General features: G+C 58.0%; 1 pseudogene; it reads left to right on the top strand.

Annotated features, from left to right (window-relative positions):
• The window catches only part of LOC133358552 (dihydrolipoyllysine-residue acetyltransferase component of pyruvate dehydrogenase complex, mitochondrial-like), a 49,968-nt pseudogene extending 29,265 nt beyond the window's left edge, over positions 1-20,703 (top strand).
• Positions 20,704-21,258: the final 555 nt, after the last annotated feature.

The following is a 21,258-nucleotide window of genomic DNA, read 5'->3' as shown; positions in this document are numbered from 1 at the left end:
ATCAGTATGACATAAGTATAACCAAGTTTACTGTCGATACCACATTGGGAAGTGGGTTAAAATTGAGTTACAAGATTTGAGGATACAACAACGACAACAACAACGACAACAACAACGACAACAACGACGCTGTCTCCCCGACAGACCTGTTCTCCACCTGAGGACGGCTGCTTGCGTTGTGGCCGAAACGTCGTGAGAATTATTTTATTATTTTATGATGTTTTATTTTTATTATTTTATTATTTCCATTCTACGTGACTTTACCGAAAGAACCAAGAAGATGAATCCCTGCAGTCACGAAAGCTTTACATCGAAAATTAAAAGAATGCGTGTAAAAATTTACCTCCTTTGCATACCTGTCGAGGTAGTTAACATCGTAAACTATTTATATTTTGTGCCAGCTAAGGGCCACACTGAGCTACGACTCTGACCATCGCAAATGATGGCTCAACCAAGTGGCTTTTCACCATCGTCATCATCGCGTGGAAATGCATAGCGGCCAAACGCTCTACACGCGTGGCGATGTTCATTCTAAACGTGGAGGGAAAAACCGGAGGAAAATCCACGCGACCACGGGGAGAGGCAAATGCGAGGTAGTCAACATCTCCTAGCCACCGTGATGATGGTGATGAGAGAGAGAGACACGCACACTCCAAATATACAGCAGCAGCAGGCATCGTCAGGGTCGGGATGGAACCCACGACCTCCTGCGTACCAGGCAAGGTAGTTAACATCTCCTAGCCATCGTGATGATGATGAGAGAGAGAGACACGCAAACTCCAAATATACAGCAGCAGGCGTCAGGGTCGGGATGGAACCCACGACCTCCTGTATACCAGGCGAGGTAGTTAACATGTCGCCACCGCGATCCTGGCTGATGATGATGATGAAGTTGTAGGTTTGACAGACGCGTGTGTCCGTGTGTACGATCGTGACCAACGATGATGACGGTGACGACGATGAAGTGGTAGGTTTGACGCACACACGCGCGTGCCGTGTGTGTGATCATGATCAATGATGATGACGACGATGAAGTGGTAGGTTTGACGCACGCAACACGCGCGTGCCGTGTGTGTGATCATGATCAATGATGATGACGACGATGAAGTGGTAGGTTTGACGCACGCAACACGCGCGTGCCCGTGCCCGTGCGTAGATCACCCTGCCGGCGCTGTCGCCCACCATGGCGATGGGCACCATCCAGCGCTGGGAAAAGAAGGTTGGGGACAAGCTGAGCGAGGGAGACCTCCTGGCCGAGATCGAGACCGACAAAGCCACCATCGGTGAGCGGGCGCGGCGGTGGGGGGGGGCGGGAGGAGTGGGGGGGGGGCGGGGGGGAGGAGTGGGGCGGGTGGTGGGGGCGGGGGTTGGGGTAGGGGGGGCAGGGGGGGGGGGGCGGTCCCGGTCATAAGAGCTGCTGGTGGCTGGCTCAGTGTGTGGTGGTGATGATTATGGTGGTGTTGTTGTATGTGTGGTGATGATGATGATGATGGTGGTGTGTGTGTGTGGTGATGATTATGGTGGTGTTGTTGTATGTGTGGTGATGATGATGATGATGGTGGTGTGTGTGTGTGGTGATGATTATGGTGGTGTTGTTGTATGTGTGGTGATGATGATGATGATGGTGGTGTGTGTGTGTGGTGATGATTATGGTGGTGTTGTTGTATGTGTGGTGATGATGATGATGGTGGTGTGTGTGTGTGTGGTGATGATTATGGTGGTGTTGTTGTATGTGTGGTGATGATGATGATGATGGTGGTGTGTGTGTGTGGTGATGATTATGGTGCTGTTGTTGTATGTGTGGTGATGATGATGATGATGGTGGTGTGTGTGTGTGGTGATGATTATGGTGGTGTTGTTGTATGTGTGGTGATGATGATGATGATGGTGGTGTGTGTGTGTGGTGATGATTATGGTGCTGTTGTTGTATGTGTGGTGATGATGGTGTTGCTGTGTGTGCGGTGGTGATGCCGGTGGCCGTCTCCCCCCACGTGTCTCCCCGCGTCTCCCCCCCCCGCGTCTCCCCCCCCCCCCCGCGTCTCCCCCGCCAGGCTTCGAGGTGATGGAGGAGGGCTTCCTCGCCAAGATCCTCGTCGCCGACGGGACGCGCGACGTCCCCATCGGCGCGCCGCTCTGCATCGTGGTGGAGCGTGAGCAGGACGTCGCGCTCTTCAACGACTACGTGGAGGCCGGCGCCGACGCCACCGCGCCAGCCAAGGTGTGTGCCGTGGTGGTGGTGGTGGTGGTGTGTGCCGTGGTGGTGGTGGTGTGTGTGTGCCGTGGTGGTGGTGGTGGTGTGTGTGCGGTGGTGGTGGTGGTGGTGTGTGTGTGTGGTGGTGGTGTGTGCCGTGGTGGTGTTGTGTGTGGTGGTGGTGTTGTGTGTGTGGTGGTGGTGTGTGCGGTAGTGGTGGTGTGTGTGTGTGCGGTGGTGGTGCTGTGTGTGTGTGGTGGCGGTGGTGTGTGCGGTGGTGGTGTTGTGTGTGGTGGTGGTGTTGTGTGCGGTGGTGTTGTGTGTGTGGTGGTGGTGGTGGTGTGTGTGTGTGTGTGCGGTGGTGGTGGTGGTGTGTGTGTGCGGTGGTGGTGCTGTGTGTGTGTGGTGGTGGTGGTGTGTGCGGTGGTGGTGTGTGTGTGCGGTGGTGGTGCTGTGTGTGTGTGTGGTGTTGATAGTGGTGCCACTACTGCTACTGCTGCTGGTGCTGCTAAGTAAATTAAATGTTGTGATCTCCCGCCTCTGATCATTTTCCGATCGCCCCTCCCCCCCCTCCCCCCCCCCCCCCTCCACCGCCCCCCCCGCCCCCCCCTCCCCGCCCCCCACACTCGTGCACAATGCTCCACAGGTGGAGCCAGCGGCCCCCCCCCCACTCCGCAGCGGCCCCCACCCTGGCTCAGCCCCCTCCCCCCTCCCCGGCGGCCCCCCTCGGCGTGGGGGGGGCGGCCGCCCCGTCCCGCGTCTTCGCCAGCCCCCTCGCCCGCAAGCTGGCCGCGGACAGGGGCCTCAACCTCGCCACCCTCAAAGGTCGGAGGGGTCGGGGGGTGGGGGGCCGGGTGGGGGTGGGGGTCAAAAGGTCGTGGTGGCGTTGCGGCCTTTGGTTTGCTGCCCCCAGCGAGCGTGGAGCCGCGTGCTCGTAACCGGCCCTGCCGGAGGCAATGATCGGTGCAACCACATCGATGTCGACCCCACACGGTTCACTCCGTGTTCGTGTGTACGGGGACATTGAGTTTTCAGGTCCTTACGGCGTACGGCCGTTTCAACGTGGGCACACAAAAATAATGTCGTGTCTAAATTTAAATTTAAAGCTTTCGTGACTGCAGGGATTCATCTTCTTGGTTCTTTCGGTAAAGTCACGTAGAAGGGAAATAATAAAATAATAAAAATTAAACTAATATACTAATATAATATAATGACTTTATTATGTTTAACTTTTATTATTTTATTATTTCCATTCTACGTGACTTTACCGAAAGAACCAAAAAAATGTCGTGTCTATTTGTGTTTCTCTCTTGTGGTGATGGAACTTTGTGGGATGAACGTTGAGATGTATAAGGGACACGGACGGGGTGACCAATAAGGTCTGGATTGGTCCGTGATAGGGTCGGGCGCTGACAAGGGGTGTGCACGCACGGTGCGGAAGGAGGTCGACGCAGACAAAACCGCGCCAATCCGCGGGTCTGCCCGACCGACAGAGCCACCATTTTGTCCGGTGCGGCCGCTCACCGCCGTGCAGTTTGCAAGGCCGGCGAAGCGCGAGGGGCTTGGTGCTCGGGACGCCACGCCGGGGGGGGGGGGGGGGGGGGGAACAAAAAAAGGCAAAGATCCCCCGTGTAGCCTTAACAGACTGTTGGGGCAAGTGCTGTTGGCGAGTAGCACTTATTGAGGCCAACAAACAAGCACCACCACCGGACGCGGGAGCATGAGCGCCGTTTGGCACTCCGGCGCGAGTGTTGACACGTACGCACGTACGTCTGTACGTATGTATGCGTGCGTACGTCTGTACGTATGTATGCGTATTTGCGTACGTCTGTACGTATGTACGCGTATTTGCGTACGTCTGTACGTATGCGTGCGTACGCATGTACGTCTGCGCATGTACATATGTGCGTGCGTACGCACGTACGTATGTACGCGTGCGCACGTACGTATGTACACGTGCGCACGCACGTATGTACGCGTGCGTATGTGTGTGTGTTGAATTTCTTTTGCAACGTACACGTAGCCAGCGGTGCTAAATGGGAGTTGCGGGGGGGGGGGTGGAAGAACAACGAACCGAAGAAATGAGTTTTCAATTGATCATCGGGGTGTAGTGTAGCGTATAGTTACATAGTGTAGCGTGTAGTGTATAGTGGTGTAGTGTACAGTGTTGTGTGTAGTGTAGTCTATAGTAATATTGTGTGGTGTATAATGCAGTGTATAGTAGTACAGTTTATAGTAGTGCATAGTGTCGTGTATAGCGCAGTGTATAGTTTAGACTTTAGGCGATAGTAGTGTAGTATATATTGCAGTGCACTGTATTGTAATGTGCACCAGCAGTGTGTAGTAGTGTATGGGGTAGTGCACCAGCAGTGTGTAGTAGTGTATGGGGTAGTGCACCAGCAGTGTGTAGTAGTGCACGGTGTAGTGCACCAGCAGTGTGTAGTAGTGCACGGTGTAGTGCACCAGCAGTGTGTGGTAGTGTACGGTGTAGTGCACCAGCAGTGTGTAGTAGTGCACGGTGTAGTGCACCAGCAGTGTGTAGTAGTGCACGGTGTAGTGCACCAGCAGTGTGTAGTAGTGTACGGGGTAGTGCACCAGCAGTGTGTGGTAGTGTACGGTGTAGTGCACCAGCAGTGTGTAGTAGTGCACAGTGTAGTGCACCAGCAGTGTGTAGTAGTGCACGGTGTAGTGCACCAGCAGTGTGTGGTAGTGTACGGTGTAGTGCACCAGCAGTGTGTGGTAGTGTACGGTGTAGTGCACCAGCAGTGTGTAGTAGTGCACGGGGTAGTGCACCAGCAGTGTGTAGTAGTGCACGGGGTAGTGCACCAGCAGTGTGTAGTAGTGCACGGTGTAGTGCACCAGCAGTGTGTAGTAGTGCACGGGGTAGTGCACCAGCAGTGTGTAGTAGTGCACGGTGTAGTGCACCAGCAGTGTGTAGTAGTGTACGGTGTAGTGCACCAGCAGTGTGTAGTAGCGTACGGTGTAGTGCACCAGCAGTGTGTAGTAGTGCACGGGGTAGTGCACCAGCAGTGTGTAGTAGTGTACGGGGTAGTGCACCAGCAGTGTGTAGTAGTGTATGGGGTAGTGCACCAGCAGTGTGTAGTAGTGCACGGTGTAGTGCACCAGCAGTGTGTAGTAGTGCACGGTGTAGTGCACCAGCAGTGTGTAGTAGTGCACGGTGTAGTGCACCAGCAGTGTGTAGTAGTGTACGGTGTAGTGCACCAGCAGTGTGTAGTAGTGCACGGGGTAGTGCACCAGCAGTGTGTAATAGTGTACGGTGTAGTGCACCAGCAGTGTGTAGTAGTGCACGGTGTAGTGCACCAGCAGTGTGTGGTAGTGTACGGTGTAGTGCACCAGCAGTGTGTAGTAGTGCATGGTGTAGTGCACCAGCAGTGTGTAGTAGTGTACGGTGTAGTGCACCAGCAGTGTGTGGTAGTGTACGGTGTAGTGCACCAGCAGTGTGTGGTAGTGCACGGTGTAGTGCACCAGCAGTGTGTAGTAGTGCACGGTGTAGTGCACCAGCAGTGTGTAGTAGTGCACGGTGTAGTGCACCAGCAGTGTGTAGTAGTGTACGGGGTAGTGCACCAGCAGTGTGTGGTAGTGTACGGTGTAGTGCACCAGCAGTGTGTAGTAGTGCACAGTGTAGTGCACCAGCAGTGTGTAGTAGTGCACGGTGTAGTGCACCAGCAGTGTGTGGTAGTGTACGGTGTAGTGCACCAGCAGTGTGTGGTAGTGTACGGTGTAGTGCACCAGCAGTGTGTAGTAGTGCACGGGGTAGTGCACCAGCAGTGTGTAGTAGTGCACGGGGTAGTGCACCAGCAGTGTGTAGTAGTGCACGGTGTAGTGCACCAGCAGTGTGTAGTAGTGCACGGTGTAGTGCACCAGCAGTGTGTAGTAGTGTACGGTGTAGTGCACCAGCAGTGTGTAGTAGTGCACGGGGTAGTGCACCAGCAGTATGTAGTAGTGTGCGGTGTAGTGCACCAGCAGTGTGTAGTAGTGCACGGTGTAGTGCACCAGCAGTGTGTAGTAGTGTATGGGGTAGTGCACCAGCAGTGTGTAGTAGTGCACGGGGTAGTGCACCAGCAGTGTGTAGTAGTGTACGGTGTAGTGCACCAGCAGTGTGTAGTAGTGTACGGTGTAGTGCACCAGCAGTGTGTAGTAGTGCACGGTGTAGTGCACCAGCAGTGTGTAGTAGTGCACGGGGTAGTGCACCAGCAGTGTGTAGTAGTGTACGGTGTAGTGCACCAGCAGTGTTTAGTAGTGTACGGTGTAGTGCACCAGCAGTATGTAGTAGTGCACGGTGTAGTGCACCAGCAGTGTGTAGTAGTGTACGGTGTAGTGCACCAGCAGTGTGTAGTAGTGCACGGGGTAGTGCACCAGCAGTGTGTAGTAGTGTACGGTGTAGTGCACCAGCAGTGTGTAGTAGTGCACGGGGTAGTGCACCAGCAGTGTGTAGTAGTGCACGGTGTAGTGCACCAGCAGCGTGTAGTAGTGTACTGGGTAGTGCACCAGCAGTGTGTAGTAGTGCACGGTGTAGTGCACCAGCATTGTGTAGTAGTGCACGGTGTAGTGCACCAGCAGTGTGTAGTAGTGTACTGGGTAGTGCACCAGCAGTGTGTAGTAGTGCACGGGGTAGTGCACCAGCAGTGTGTAGTAGTGTACGGTGTAGTGCACCAGCAGTGTGTAGTAGTGCACGGGGTAGTGCACCAGCAGTGTGTAGTAGTGCACGGTGTAGTGCACCAGCAGTGTGTAGTAGTGCACGGGGTAGTGCACCAGCAGTATGTAGTAGTGTACGGTGTAGTGCACCAGCAGTGTGTAGTAGTGCACGGTGTAGTGCACCAGCAGTGTGTAGTAGTGTATGGGGTAGTGCACCAGCAGTGTGTAGTAGTGTACGGTGTAGTGCACCAGCAGTGTGTAGTAGTGCACGGGGTAGTGCACCAGCAGTATGTAGTAGTGTACGGTGTAGTGCACCAGCAGTGTGTAGTAGTGCACGGTGTAGTGAACCAGCAGTGTGTAGTAGTGTATGGGGTAGTGCACCAGCAGTGTGTAGTAGTGCACGGGGTAGTGCACCAGCAGTGTGTAGTAGTGTACGGTGTAGTGCACCAGCAGTGTGTAGTAGTGCACGGGGTAGTGCACCAGCAGTGTGTAGTAGTGTACGGTGTAGTGCACCAGCAGTGTGTAGTAGTGCACGGGGTAGTGCACCAGCAGTGTGTAGTAGTGTACGGTGTAGTGCACCAGCAGCGTGTAGTAGTGCACGGGGTAGTGCACCAGCAGTGTGTAGTAGTGTACTGGGTAGTGCACCAGCAGTGTGTAGTAGTGTACGGTGTAGTGCACCAGCAGCGTGTAGTAGTGCACGGTGTAGTGCACCACCAGTGTGTAGTAGTGTACTGGGTAGTGCACCAGCAGTGTGTAGTAGTGCACGGGGTAGTGCACCAGCAGTGTGTAGTAGTGTACGGTGTAGTGCACCAGCAGTGTGTAGTAGTGCACGGGGTAGTGCACCAGCAGTATGTAGTAGTGCACGGTGTAGTGCACCAGCAGTGTGTAGTAGTGCACGGGGTAGTGCACCAGCAGTGTGTAGTAGTGTACGGGGTAGTGCACCAGCAGTGTGTAGTAGTGTACGGTGTAGTGCACCAGCAGTGTGTAGTAGTGTACGGTGTAGTGCACCAGCAGTGTGTAGTAGTGCACGGTGTAGTGCACCAGCAGTGTGTAGTAGTGTACGGTGTAGTGCACCAGCAGTGTGTAGTAGTGCACGGGGTAGTGCACCAGCAGTATGTAGTAGTGTACGGTGTAGTGCACCAGCAGTGTGTAGTAGTGCACGGTGTAGTGCACCAGCAGTGTGTAGTAGTGTATGGGGTAGTGCACCAGCAGTGTGTAGTAGTGCACGGGGTAGTGCACCAGCAGTGTGTAGTAGTGTACGGTGTAGTGCACCAGCAGTGTGTAGTAGTGCACGGGGTAGTGCACCAGCAGTGTGTAGTAGTGTACGGTGTAGTGCACCAGCAGTGTGTAGTAGTGTACGGTGTAGTGCACCAGCAGTGTGTAGTAGTGTACGGTGTAGTGCACCAGCAGTGTGTAGTAGTGCACGGGGTAGTGCACCAGCAGTGTTTAGTAGTGTACGGTGTAGTGCACCAGCAGTGTGTAGTAGTGTACGGGGTAGTGCACCAGCAGTGTGTAGTAGTGTACGGTGTAGTGCACCAGCAGTGTGTAGTAGTGTACGGGGTAGTGCACCAGCAGTGTGTAGTAGTGCACGGGGTAGTGCACCAGCAGTGTGTAGTAGTGTACGGTGTAGTGCACCAGCAGTGTGTAGTAGTGTACGGTGTAGTGCACCAGCAGTGTGTAGTAGTGCACGGTGTGGTGCACCAGCAGTGTGTAGTAGTGTACGGTGTAGTGCACCAGCAGTGTGTAGTAGTGCACGGTGTAGTGCACCAGCAGTGTGTAGTAGTGTACGGTGTAGTGCACCAGCAGTGTGTAGTAGTGTACGGTGTAGTGCACCAGCAGTGTGTAGTAGTGTACGGTGTAGTGCACCAGCAGTGTGTAGTAGTGCACGGGGTAGTGCACCAGCAGTGTGTAGTAGTGTACGGGGTAGTGCACCAGCAGTGTGTAGTAGTGCACGGGGTAGTGCACCAGCAGTGTGTAGTAGTGCACGGTGTAGTGCACCAGCAGTGTGTAGTAGTGCACGGGGTAGTGCACCAGCAGTGTGTAGTAGTGTACGGGGTAGTGCACCAGCAGTGTGTAGTAGTGCACGGGGTAGTGCACGGTGCGTAGCCAGCCAGGCTCACCGGGGTGCCGGGTGTCCGCAGGGACGGGGCCGGAGGGCCGAGTGACGAAACACGACGTGGAGACGTTCGTGCCGCCAGCCACGACAACTCCCACCGTGAGCCACCCGGTGCATCACCCCCACCAGCACCACAACCACCACCACAACCACAACCACCCACCACAACCACCCACCACAACCACCCCCACCGCCATCACCACCACAACCACCCCCACCGCCATCACCACCACCACCGTCACCGCCACCACCGCCACCACCACCCCCACCACCACCACCACCGCCACAACCACCACTGCCACCACCACCGCCACCTCCACCAACGCCACCACCATCACTGCCACCACGACCACCGCCACCACCACAACCACCACCACCATCACCGCCACCGTCACTGCCACCACCACCACCGCCACCACCACCACCACTGCCACCACCACCGCCACAACCACTGCCACCTCCACCAACGCCACGACCATCACTGCCACCACGACCACCGCCACCGCCACCACCATCACCACCATCACCACCACCACCTCCACCACCACCGCCTCCAACCCCACCACCGCCATCACCGCCACCACCACCGTCACTGCCACCACCGCCACCACCACCACCGCCACCACCACCACCGCCACCTACACCACCCCCACCACCTCCACCGTCACTGCCGGGCGTGGTGCTGGCCACCCACCTCCTCGTGTGCCACAGTGCCGGTAGCCTTCGTAGGTGCTGTCGCCAACAGCACTTGCCCCACCAGTCTGTTATGGCCACACGGGGGATCTTTGTCTCTGTCCTGTGTGCAGGCCGCAACGGTCGCGCCCCCGGCCGCCCCTCGCCCCGCCCCCACGACGCCGGCCGCCCCCCTCGCCGGAGACTTTGTGGACATCCCCGTCACCAACGTGCGCAAGGTGCGGGGGAGGGTGAGGGGAGGGGGGGGAGGGGGGAAGGGAGAGGGGAGGGGGGGGGAGGGAGAGGGGGAGGGAGAGGGGAGGGGAAGGGTGAGGGGAGGGGGGGGAGGGGAGGGGGAGGGAGGGGAGGGAGAGGGGAGGGGGAGGTGGGGGGAGGGGAGGAAGAGGGGAGGGGGAGGAAGAGGGGAGGGGGAGGGGAGGGAGAGGGGAGGGGGAGGGGGGGGAGGGGAGGAAGAGGGGAGGGGGAGGGGGGGGAGGGGAGGGGCGACGCCGGACCGCCGGCGTTACGCCGATGCCGACACCACGCCGTAGAGACCCATAGACTCACACAGAGACCCATAGACTCACACAGAGACCCATAGACTCACACAGAGACCCATAGACTCACACAGAGACCCATAGACTCACACAGAGACCCATAGACTCACACAGAGACCCATAGACTCGCGTAGAGACCCATAGACTCACACAGAGACCCATAGACTCGCGTAGAGACCCATAGACTCGCACAGAGACCCATAGACTCGCGTAGAGACCCATAGACTCGCGTAGAGACCCATAGACTCACACAGAGACCCATAGACTCACACAGAGACCCATAGACTCACACAGAGACCCATAGACTCACACAGAGACCCATAGACTCACACAGAGACCCATAGACTCACACAGAGACCCATAGACTCACGCAGAGATCCATAGACTCACACAGAGACCCACAGACTCACGCAGAGACCCACAGACTCACACAGAGACCCACAGACTCACGCAGAGACCCATAGACTCACGCAGAGACCCACAGACTCACACAGAGACCCATAGACTCACACAGAGACCCATAGACTCACACAGAGACCCATAGACTCACACAGAGACCCATAGACTCGCGTAGAGACCCATAGACTCACACAGAGACCCATAGACTCGCGTAGAGACCCATAGACTCGCACAGAGACCCATAGACTCGCGTAGAGACCCATAGACTCGCGTAGAAGACCCATAGACTCACACAGAGACCCATAGACTCACACAGAGACCCATAGACTCACACAGAGACCCATAGACTCACACAGAGACCCATAGACTCACACAGAGACCCATAGACTCACACAGAGACCCATAGACTCACGCAGAGATCCATAGACTCACACAGAGACCCATAGACTCACACAGAGACCCACAGACTCACGCAGAGACCCACAGACTCACACAGAGACCCACAGACTCACGCAGAGACCCATAGACTCACGCAGAGACCCATAGACTCACGCAGAGACCCACAGACTCACACAGAGACGCATAGACTCACGCAGAGACCTATAGACTCACGCAGAGACCCACAGACTCACACAGAGACCCATAGACTCACACAGAGACCCATAGACTCGCGCAGAGACCCACAGATTCACGCAGAGACCCATAGACTCACGTCGAGACCCATAGACTCGCACAGAGACCCATAGACTCACACAGAGACCCATAGACTCACGCAGAGACCCATAGACTCACGCAGAGACCCACAGACTCACACAGAGACCCATAGACTCACACAGAGACTCATAGACTCACACAGAGACCCATAGACTCACGCAGAGACCCATAGACTCACGCAGAGACCCACAGACTCACACAGAGACACATAGACTCACACCGAGACCCATTGACTCACACAGAGAGACCCCTAGAGACCTTCTGTTATTGCTGCTGCTGCTGTTGTTGTTGTTCTTGCTGCTGTTGCTGTTGTTGCTGTTGTTGCTGTTGTTGCTGTTGTTGCTGCTGTTGCTGCTGCTGTTCTTGTTGTTCTTGCTGCTGTTGCAGCTGTTGCTGCTGCTGTTGTTGTTGTTGCTGTTGTTGTTGCTGCTGTTGCTGTTGTTACTACTCTTGCTGTCGTTGTTGCTGCTGCTGCTCGTGCTGATACTGCTGCTGTTGCTTCTCTTGTTGCTGCTGTTGCCGCTGCTACTATTCTTGCTGCTGTTGTTGTTGCTGCTGTTGTTGCTTCTGCTGTTGTTGCTGCTGTGGCTGCTGCTGTTGCTGCTGTTGTTGCTGCTGTTGCTGCTGCTGCTGTTGTTGTTGTTGTTGCTGCTGTTGCTGCTGCTGCTGTTGCTGCTGTTGTTGTTGCTGCTGCTGTTGCTGCTGCTGCTACTACTCTTGTTGCTGCTACTTTGGCTGTTGCTGCTGCTGCTACTACTCTTGCTGTTGTTGCTGTTGCTGCTGCTGTTGTTGCTGTTGCTGCTACTACTCTTGCTGCTGCTGTTGATGCTGCTGCTGTTGATGCTGCTGCTGTTGCTGCTGCTACTACTCTTGCTGCTGCTGTTGCTGCTGCTACTACTCTTGCTGCTGCTGTTGATGCTGCTGCTGTTGCTGCTGCTACTACTCTTGCTGCTGCTGTTGCTGCTGCTACTACTCCTGCTGCTGCTGCTGTTGCTGCTGCTGCTACTACTCTTTCTGCTGTTGCTGCTGCGAGGATGACCACCGGAGTTTGCGCGACACGGGGTTTCACGCTCCTTGACGGAGATCGTCAGCGAGGCGTCGTGGTCCGTGTGCGTCGACGACGACGACCTCACCTTGTCGTCGTTGTGCGTGTGTGTGCAGGTGATAGCGGCCCCGCTTGCTGCAGTCCAAGCAGACCATCCCGCACTACTACCTGTCCGTGGACGTGACGATGGACGAGGTGATCGGCTTGCGCAAGGAGCTGAACGAGGTGAGGAGGCCGTCCGTGTCGAGCTCACGAGTTCGCGTCGTCCGTGTCAATGTGACGCCCCCGCTCGCACGCTCACCTCGCACGCCCGCTTCACTCGCACGCACACTCGCACGCTCACTCGCTCACGCTCACTCGCCCGCTCACTCGCACGCTCACTCGCCCCCGCTCACTCGACACGCTCACTCGCACGCTCACTCGCACGCTCACTCGGCCCCGCTTACCATCGCACGCTCACTCGCCATCCGCTTCACTCGCCACGCTCACTCGGCCCGCTCACTCGGCTACGCTCAATCGCACGCTTCCACTCGCCCGCTCACTCGCACGCTCACTCCGCCTTCCGCTCACTGCGCACGCTCACTCGCCCCGCTCACTCGCACCGCTCACTCGGCTCCACTCGCACGCTCACTCGCCCGCTCACTCGCACGCTCACTCGCCCGCTCACTCGCCCGCTCACTCGCACGCTCACTCGCCCGCTCACTCGCCCGCTCACTCGCCCGCTCACTCGCCCGCTCACTCGCCCGCTCACTCGCACGCTCACTCGCCCGCTCACTCGCCCGCTCACTCGCACGCTCACTCGCCCGCTCACTCGCCCGCTCACTCGCACGCTCACTCGCCCGCTCACTCGCACGCTCACTCGCCCGCTCACTCGCCCGCTCACTCGCACGCTCACTCGCCCGCTCACTCGCCCGCTCACTCGCACGCTCACTCGCTCGCACGCTCACTCGCCCGCTCACTCGCCCGCTCACTCGCCCGCTCACTCGCGCGCTCACTCGCCCGCTCACTCGCGCGCTCACTCGCCCGCTCACTCGCCCGCTCACTCGCCCGCTCACTCGCGCGCTCACTCGCGCGCTCACTCGCCCGCTCACTCGCGCGCTCACTCGCCCGCTCACTCGCCGCTCACTCGCCCGCTCACTCGCCCGCTCACTCGCGCGCTCACTCGCGCGCTCACTCGCCCGCTCACTCGCCCGCTCACTCGCCGCTCACTCGCGCGCTCACTCGCCCGCTCACTCGCCCGCTCACTCGCGCGCTCACTCGCCCGCTCACTCGCGCGCTCACTCGCCCGCTCACTCGCCCGCTCACTCGCGCGCTCACTCGCCCGCTCACTCGCCCGCTCACTCGCCCGCTCACTCGCGCGCTCACTCGCACGCTCACTCGCGCGCTCACTCGCCCGCTCACTCGCCGCTCACTCGCCCGCTCACACGACCCGCTCACTCGCCCGCTCACACGCCCGCTCACTCGCCGCTCACTCGCACGCTCACTCGCACGCTCACTCGCCCGCTCACTCGCACGCTCGCTCTCACGCTCGCGCTCGCTCGCTCGCCCGCTCGCTCTCTCGCTCACTCGCACGCTCACTCGCACGCTCACTCGCCCGCTCACTCGCCGCTCACTCGCTATCACTCGCCCGCTCACTCGCACGCTCACTCGCGCGCTCACTCGCGCGCTCACCTCGCCCGCTTCACTCGCGCGCTCACTCGCCCGCTCACTCGCGCGCTCACCTCGCACGCTCACTCGCACGCTCACTCGCCCGCTCACTCGCACGCTCACTCGGTCCGCTCCCTCGCACGCTCACTCGCACGCTCACTCGCACGCTCACTCGCACGCTCACTCGCACGCTCAAACATTCACTCAACCCTTACTAGTTGGCTGTGTCGGGTGGTGGCGGGTTTTAACGACACATTTAGATATTTACGCGATCCAACCCAAAAAACCCTTTATGGATGATATGTTTAGCGAAAGCTTACGTGTTAAATTCACTCATCCACTTACTCACACACTCAACCACCCACCCACTCACCATCCACTCACACCACTCACCCACCCACATATTCACCCACCCACTCACCCGCCCACTAACCCACCCACTGAGCCACCCTTCCACCCACTGAGCTACCCTCTCACCCACTGACCCACCCACCCATCCACCCACCCACTAACCCACCCACGCCCTCACTCACCCCACCCACCCACACACTCATACATCCACACACTCATACACCCACACACTCATACACCCACACACTCACCCACACACTCACCCACTCAACAATACACCACTCACCCACCCACGCACTCACCCACCCACCCACTCCACCACCCACCCACTCACCCACCCACCCACTCACCCACCACTCACCCACTCAACAATCCACTCACCCATCCACACACACACTCACCTACTCACCCACCCACTCACCCATCCACTCACACCACCACCCACTCACCCACTCAACAATCCACTCACCTACTCACCCACCCACTTACCCATCCACTCACACATTCACTCATCCACCCACCCACACACTCACCCATCCACACACTCACCCACTCACCCGCACGCCCTCTCACTCACCCACTCATCACACTGCAGGTCTCTCCGCTTCTCCCAGCCACACCGCTCCACTTTGTACTTCCCTCCCACCACCGCCGCCATCGCCCCTTCCTGCCCAAAACAAACGTCACTCTCTCCCCGGACTCAACAAACACATTCGCCACGGACAGCTTCGACTGGCGCTGTTTGTTGCCGGTCGCTCGGGCGCGTTTTTTTTGGGGGCCAGTGGGGACCCGCGCTGAAGGGAGTGTTCCAAGGTGTGCCGTGCCGTGGTGTGGCGTGCCGTGGTGTGGTGGTCGTGTGGCGTTGTGTGGTGTGCCGTGGTGTAGTGTGGTGTGGTGTGTGGTGTGTCGTGCCGTGTTGTGGTGTGGTGTGGCGTGGTGTCGTGTGGCCGTTGTGTGGTGTGTGGTGTGTAGTGTGGTGTGGTGTGTGGTGTGTCGTGCCGTGTTGTGGTGTGTCGTGCCATGCCGTGGCATGGCGTGCCGGGGTGTGGTGTGCCGTGCCGTGCCGTGGTTGTGGTGTGGTGTGGCATGGTGTGCCGTGCCGTGCCGTGCCGTGACCAGGCAATGTGTGGGCTCCGCCGCAGATCGTCAAGGAGGAGAAGATCAAGCTGTCCGTCAACGACTTCATCATCAAGGCGACGGCGCTCGCCTGCCTCAAGGTTCCAGAGGCCAACTCCCTCCTGGATGGACTCCGTCATCCGGCAGTGAGACCTCACCCCGAACACTCACCACGAGCACTCACCACCAACACTCACCCAGAGCCCTCACCATGAACACTCACCCAGAGCCCTCACCCCGAGCCCTCACCCCCAAGTCCTCACCCCCAAGTCCTCACCCCGAGTCCTCACCCCGAACACTCACCCAGAGTCCTCACCCAGAGTCCTCACCCAGAGACCTCACCCAGAGCCCTCACCATGAACACTCACCCAGAGCCCTCACCCAGAGCCCTCACCCCAGTCCTCACCCCCAGTCCTCACCCCAAGTCCTCACCCCAAGTCCTCACCCCAAGTCTCACCCAAGTCCTCACCCCAAGTCCTCACCCCAAGTCCTCACCCCAAGTCCTCACCCCGAGTGTCCTCACCCCGAGTCCTCACCCCGATTCCTCACCCCGAGTCCTCACCCGATGTCCCTCACCCCCGTGTCCTCACCCAAGTCCCCCCCAAGTCCTCACCCCGAGTCCTCACCCCAAGTCCTCACCCCCAGTCCTCACCCCCAGTCCTCACCCCAAGTCCTCACCCCAATGTCCTCACCCAAGTCCTCACCCCGAGTCCTCACCCCAAGTCCTCACCCCGAGTCCTCACCCCAAGTCCTCACCCCAGTCCTCACCCCGATGTCCTCACCCCAAGTTCCTCACCCCAAGTCCTCACCCGAGTCCTCACCCCGAGTCCTCACCTCAATCCTCACCCCGAGGTCCTCACCCCAAGTCCTCACCCCAAGTCCTCACCCCGAGTCCTCAACCCCCAGTCCTCACCCCAGTCCTCACCCCGAGTCCTCACCCCAAGTCCTCACCCCAAGTCCTCAAACCCGAGTTTTCACCCCAAATCCTCACCCCAAGTCCTCACCCGAGTCCTCACCCTGAGTCCCTCACCCCCAAGTCCTTCCTGAGTTCTCACCCCAGGTCCTTACCCTGAGCCCTCACCCCGAGTCCCGAATCATCCACACATCCTCATCATCATGGTGCTGATTGACGATGATGACGACGATGATGACGACGATGATGATGATGACGATGATGACGATGATGATGATGATGAAGATGATGACGACGATGATGACGACGATGATGATGATGACGATGATGATGATGATGACGATGATGATGACGATGATGATGACGACGATGATAATGGACGATGATGATGACGATGATGATGACGATGATGATGACGACGATGATGATGACGATGATGATGACGATGATGATGACGACGATGATGACGACGATGATGACGACGATGATGACGATGATGATGACGATGATGATGACGATGACAGTGATAACGATGACGATGACGCCGTTGATGTGCAGGCACCACGTGGTGGACGTGAACGTGGCGGTGAGCACCTCGTTTGGCCTCATCACGCCGATCGTCTTCAACGCGCACCACAAGGGCCTCGCCAACATCAGCCGCGACGTCACCGCGCTGGCCCGCACGGGCACGTGACGGCAAACTCCAGCCCCACGAGTTCCAGGTGATCACGACGACGACGACGATGACGATGATCACGACGATCACGACGATGATGACGACGATGACGACGATAATGACGATGATGATGACGATGATGATGATGATGATGATGGCGACGATGATGATGATGACGATGATGATGACGATGACGACGATGACGATGATGACGACGATGACGATGATGATGATGACGACGATGACGATGATGACGATGACGATGATGATGACGACAATGATGATCATGATGATTTTGATGACGATGACGACAATGACGATGATCACGACGATCACGACGATGATGATGACGATGATGATGATGATGGCGACGATGATGATGATGACGATGATGATGACGATGACGATGATGACGATGATGACGACGATGATGATGACGATGACGACGATGACGATGATGACGACGACGATGATGATGACGATGATTTTGATGACGATGACGACAATGTTGAAGATGATGATTATGATGATGAAGACGATGATGACGATGACGACGACGATGATGACGATGACGACGATGACGACAATGATGATGACGACGATTATGATGATGACGATGATGACGATGATGATGATGACGACGATGATGACGATGACGAATTTGATGATGACGATGACGACGATGATGATGATGATGACATTGATGATTGATGACAATGACGCGATGACAACGTTGATGACGACGACGATGATGATGACGACGACGACGACGATGATTTAACACGGAGGCTTTTGCAACCAATATCCATAATATAGGTTTTTATTGGGCTAGATCGCGAAAATATAAACCCTCGTGAAAAGCAATCTTGAGACTCGGTGATGGTGGTGGTGACGATGGTAGCGGCGGCGGTAGCGATGGCAGTGGTGGTGGCGGTGGTGGTTATGGTGGCGGTGGTGGGTGGTGGTGGTGGTGGCGGTGGTTGTGGTGGTGGTGGTGGTGGGGGTGGTGACGGTGGTGGCGGTGGTGGCGACGATGGTGGGGGGTGGTGGGGGGTGGTGGTGGTGGTGGTGGTGGCGGTGGCGGCGGTGCCGGCGGGGTGGCGGTGGTGGTGGTGATGGTGGCGTGGGTGGTGGCGGCGGTGGCGGCGGTGGCGGCGGTGGTGGCGGTGGTGGTGGTGGCGGTGGCGGTGGTGGTGGCGGTGGCGGCGGTGGCGGTGGGTAGTGGTGACGATGGTAGCGGCGGTAGCGATGGCGGTGGTGGTTATGGTGGCGGTGGTGGGTGGTGGTTATGGTGGCGGTGGTTGTGGTGGTGGTGGTGATGGTGGTGGTGGTGGTGACGGTGGTGACGGTGGTGGCGGTGGTGGCGACGATGGTGGCGGGGGGTGGTGGTGGTGGTGGTGGCGGTGGTGGTGCATTGTCACGAGTTTGTTGTGCGTTGCCGTCGCAGGGAGGAACCATCACCATTTCGAACCTCGGCATGTTCGGCATCAAGAACTTCTCGGCCATCATCAACCCCCGCAGGCGTGCATCCTGGCCGTGGGGGGCACCGAGAAGAGGCTGCTGCCAGCCGACAACGAGAAAGGGTGAGCGCGCGTGTGTGGTGTGTGTGCGTGTGCGTGTGAGTGTGTGCGTGTGTGTGAGCGTGTGTGTGTGAACGTGTGTGTGTGAGCGCGCGTGTGTGAGCGCACGTGAGTGTGTGTGAGCGCGTGTGTGTGTGTGTGTGTGTGCGTGTGTGTGTGTGCGTGTGTGAGCGTGTGTGTGTGTGAGCGTGTGTGTGTGTGTGAGCGTGTGTGAGCGTGTGTGTGTGAGCGTGTGTGAGCTTGTGTGTGTGAGCGTGTGTGTGAGCGTGTGTGTGAGTGTGTGTGTGTGAGTGTGTGTGTGAGTGTGTGTGAGTGTGTGTGTGAGCGTGTGCGTGTGTGTGAGCGTGTGTGTGGGGAGCGAGTGTGTGAGCGTGTGTGAGCGTGTGTGTGAGCGCGTGTGTGTGAGCGCGTGTGTGAGCGTGTGTGTGGTGAGCGTGTGTGTGGTGAGCGTGTGTGTGGTGAGCGTGTGTGTGGTGAGCGTGTGTGTGGTGTGCGTGTGTGTGTGAGCGTGTGTGTGGTGAGCGTGTGTGTGAGTGTGTGTGTGAGCGTGTGTGTGAGCGTGTGTGTGAGTGTGTGTGAGCGTGTGTGTGAGTGTGTGTGTGAGCGTGTGCGTGTGTGTGAGCGTGTGTGTGGGGAGCGAGTGTGTGAGCGTGTGTGTGTGTGTGTGAGCGTGTGTGTGAGCGTGTGTGTGTGAGCGCGTGTGTGTGTGAGCGCGTGTGTGTGAGCGCGTGTGTGTGTGTGAGAGCGTGTGGGGAGCGTGTGTGTGTGTGTGAGCATGTGTGTGTGGTGTGTGAGCGTCTGTGTGTGTGTGTGTTAGCGCGTGTATGTGAGCGTGTGTGTGTGTGTGTGAGCGTGTGTGTGTGAGCATGTGTGTGAGCGTGTGTGTGTGTGAGCGTGTGTTTGAGCGGTGTGTGGAGGTGTGTGTGTGAGCGCGTGTGTTTGAGCGCGTGTGTGAGTGTGTGTGTGAGCGTGCGTGTGTGCGTGAGCGCGTGTGTTTGAGCGCGTGTGTGTGAGCGTGTGTGTGTGAGCGCGTGTGTGTGAGCGTGTGTGTGTGAGCGCGTGTGTGTGAACGTGTGTGTGAACATGTGTGTGATCGATGCCCGGGTGCGGTCAAGGGATGGCTCCCTATTGGTCAACCACGTTATGTATGCCGATTATTTGGTAATAGCTGCTCATTCAGAGGAGGAGTTGGAGACGCTGCTGCTGAGACTGGAGCGTGCCACTACGAGGTGGGGCCTTACCATCAGCCCCACCAAAACTAAGCACCTGCCTGGGTATATTGTACCATCAAAGACTCCACCCCCACAACTCGTAATTGGTGTTGAGGCAGTAGTGGAGAGAGTGGAGAGTTTCCCATACCTGGGCAGTGTGCTCATGACCGGCTCTGGTTTGACAGCAGAGGTCTCACTCCGAATCAGTCGAGCGGCATTACATTTTCATCAGCTGCGTAGCGTTGTGTGGAAGCTGCCTGGTCTGTCGCTCCACACAAAGCTTCGGGTATTCTCGGCCACGGTCATTCCCTCCCTTCTCTACGCTTGCAAAACGTGGGCCCCTCTCCAATGTAACATCTGCGCCGGTTAGAAACATTGAGGCCGGCCTGCCTACGATCCATGACCGCGCGCCGTGTCACCGTGTGTGGTGTCGCGGCAGCTTCGTGGTGGCGAGCGTCATGTCGGTGACCCTGAGCTGTGACCACCGCGTCGTGGATGGAGCCGTCGGCGCCCAGTGGCTCGCCGAGTTCCGCAAGTTCCTGGAGCGGCCCAGCACCATGCTGCTGTGAGTGGCACCACCACCACCGCCTCCTCCTCCTCCTCCTCATCATCGTCTTCCTCATTGTCGTCATCCCGGCACCCGCCACCGAACCTCTCTCTCCGCCCTGGTGGCTGCATCTCACGAACAACAACAGCAACAACAGCCGCAACGGCTGCTGCTGCTGCTAAAGCTACTCGGCAATCAACGTCTACGGGACGTTACCCAACGCTCGGTCTGCGCGCACGCCCCACCCCCCCCATCTCGTCCTCGGCTTCAGCATCGTCGTCGCTTTAGTGCGTGACGTTGCACCACGCCGTGTCGCCCCGCACCTCCACGCCCACGCACCTCCACGCACCTCCACGTCCACGCACCTCCACGTACCTCCTCGCACCTCCACGCACCTCCACGCACCTCCACGTACCTCCTCGCACCTCCTCGCACCTCCACGCACCTCCACACACCTCCACGCACCTCCACGTACCTCCTCGCACCTCCACGCACCTCCACGTACCTCCACGCACCTCCACGCACCTCCACGCACCTCCACGTACCTCCACGCACCTCCCACACCTCCACGCACCTCCACGCACCTCCACGCACCTCCACGTACCTCCTCGCACCTCCACGCACCTCCACGTACCTCCACCCACCTCCACGCACCTCCTCGCACCTCCACGCACCTCCACGCACCTCCACGTACCTCCACGCACCTCCACGCACCTCCACGCACCTCCACGCACCTCCACGCACCTCCACGCACCTCCACGCACCTCCACGCACCTCCACGCACCTCCACGCACCTCCACGCACCTCCACGCACCTCCACGCACCTCCACGCACCTCCTCACTCTGCCCTGGATTTGCTGGCAAGAA

Source organism: Lethenteron reissneri, chromosome 62 (assembly GCF_015708825.2).
Source record: "Lethenteron reissneri isolate LAM-NWPU_2019-01 chromosome 62, ASM1570882v1, whole genome shotgun sequence".
In the NCBI taxonomy this organism is placed as follows: Eukaryota; Metazoa; Chordata; class Hyperoartia; order Petromyzontiformes; family Petromyzontidae; genus Lethenteron; species Lethenteron reissneri.
The sequence above is the reverse complement of the archived record's forward strand: the minus strand, read 5'-3'. Positions and strand labels throughout refer to the sequence as shown.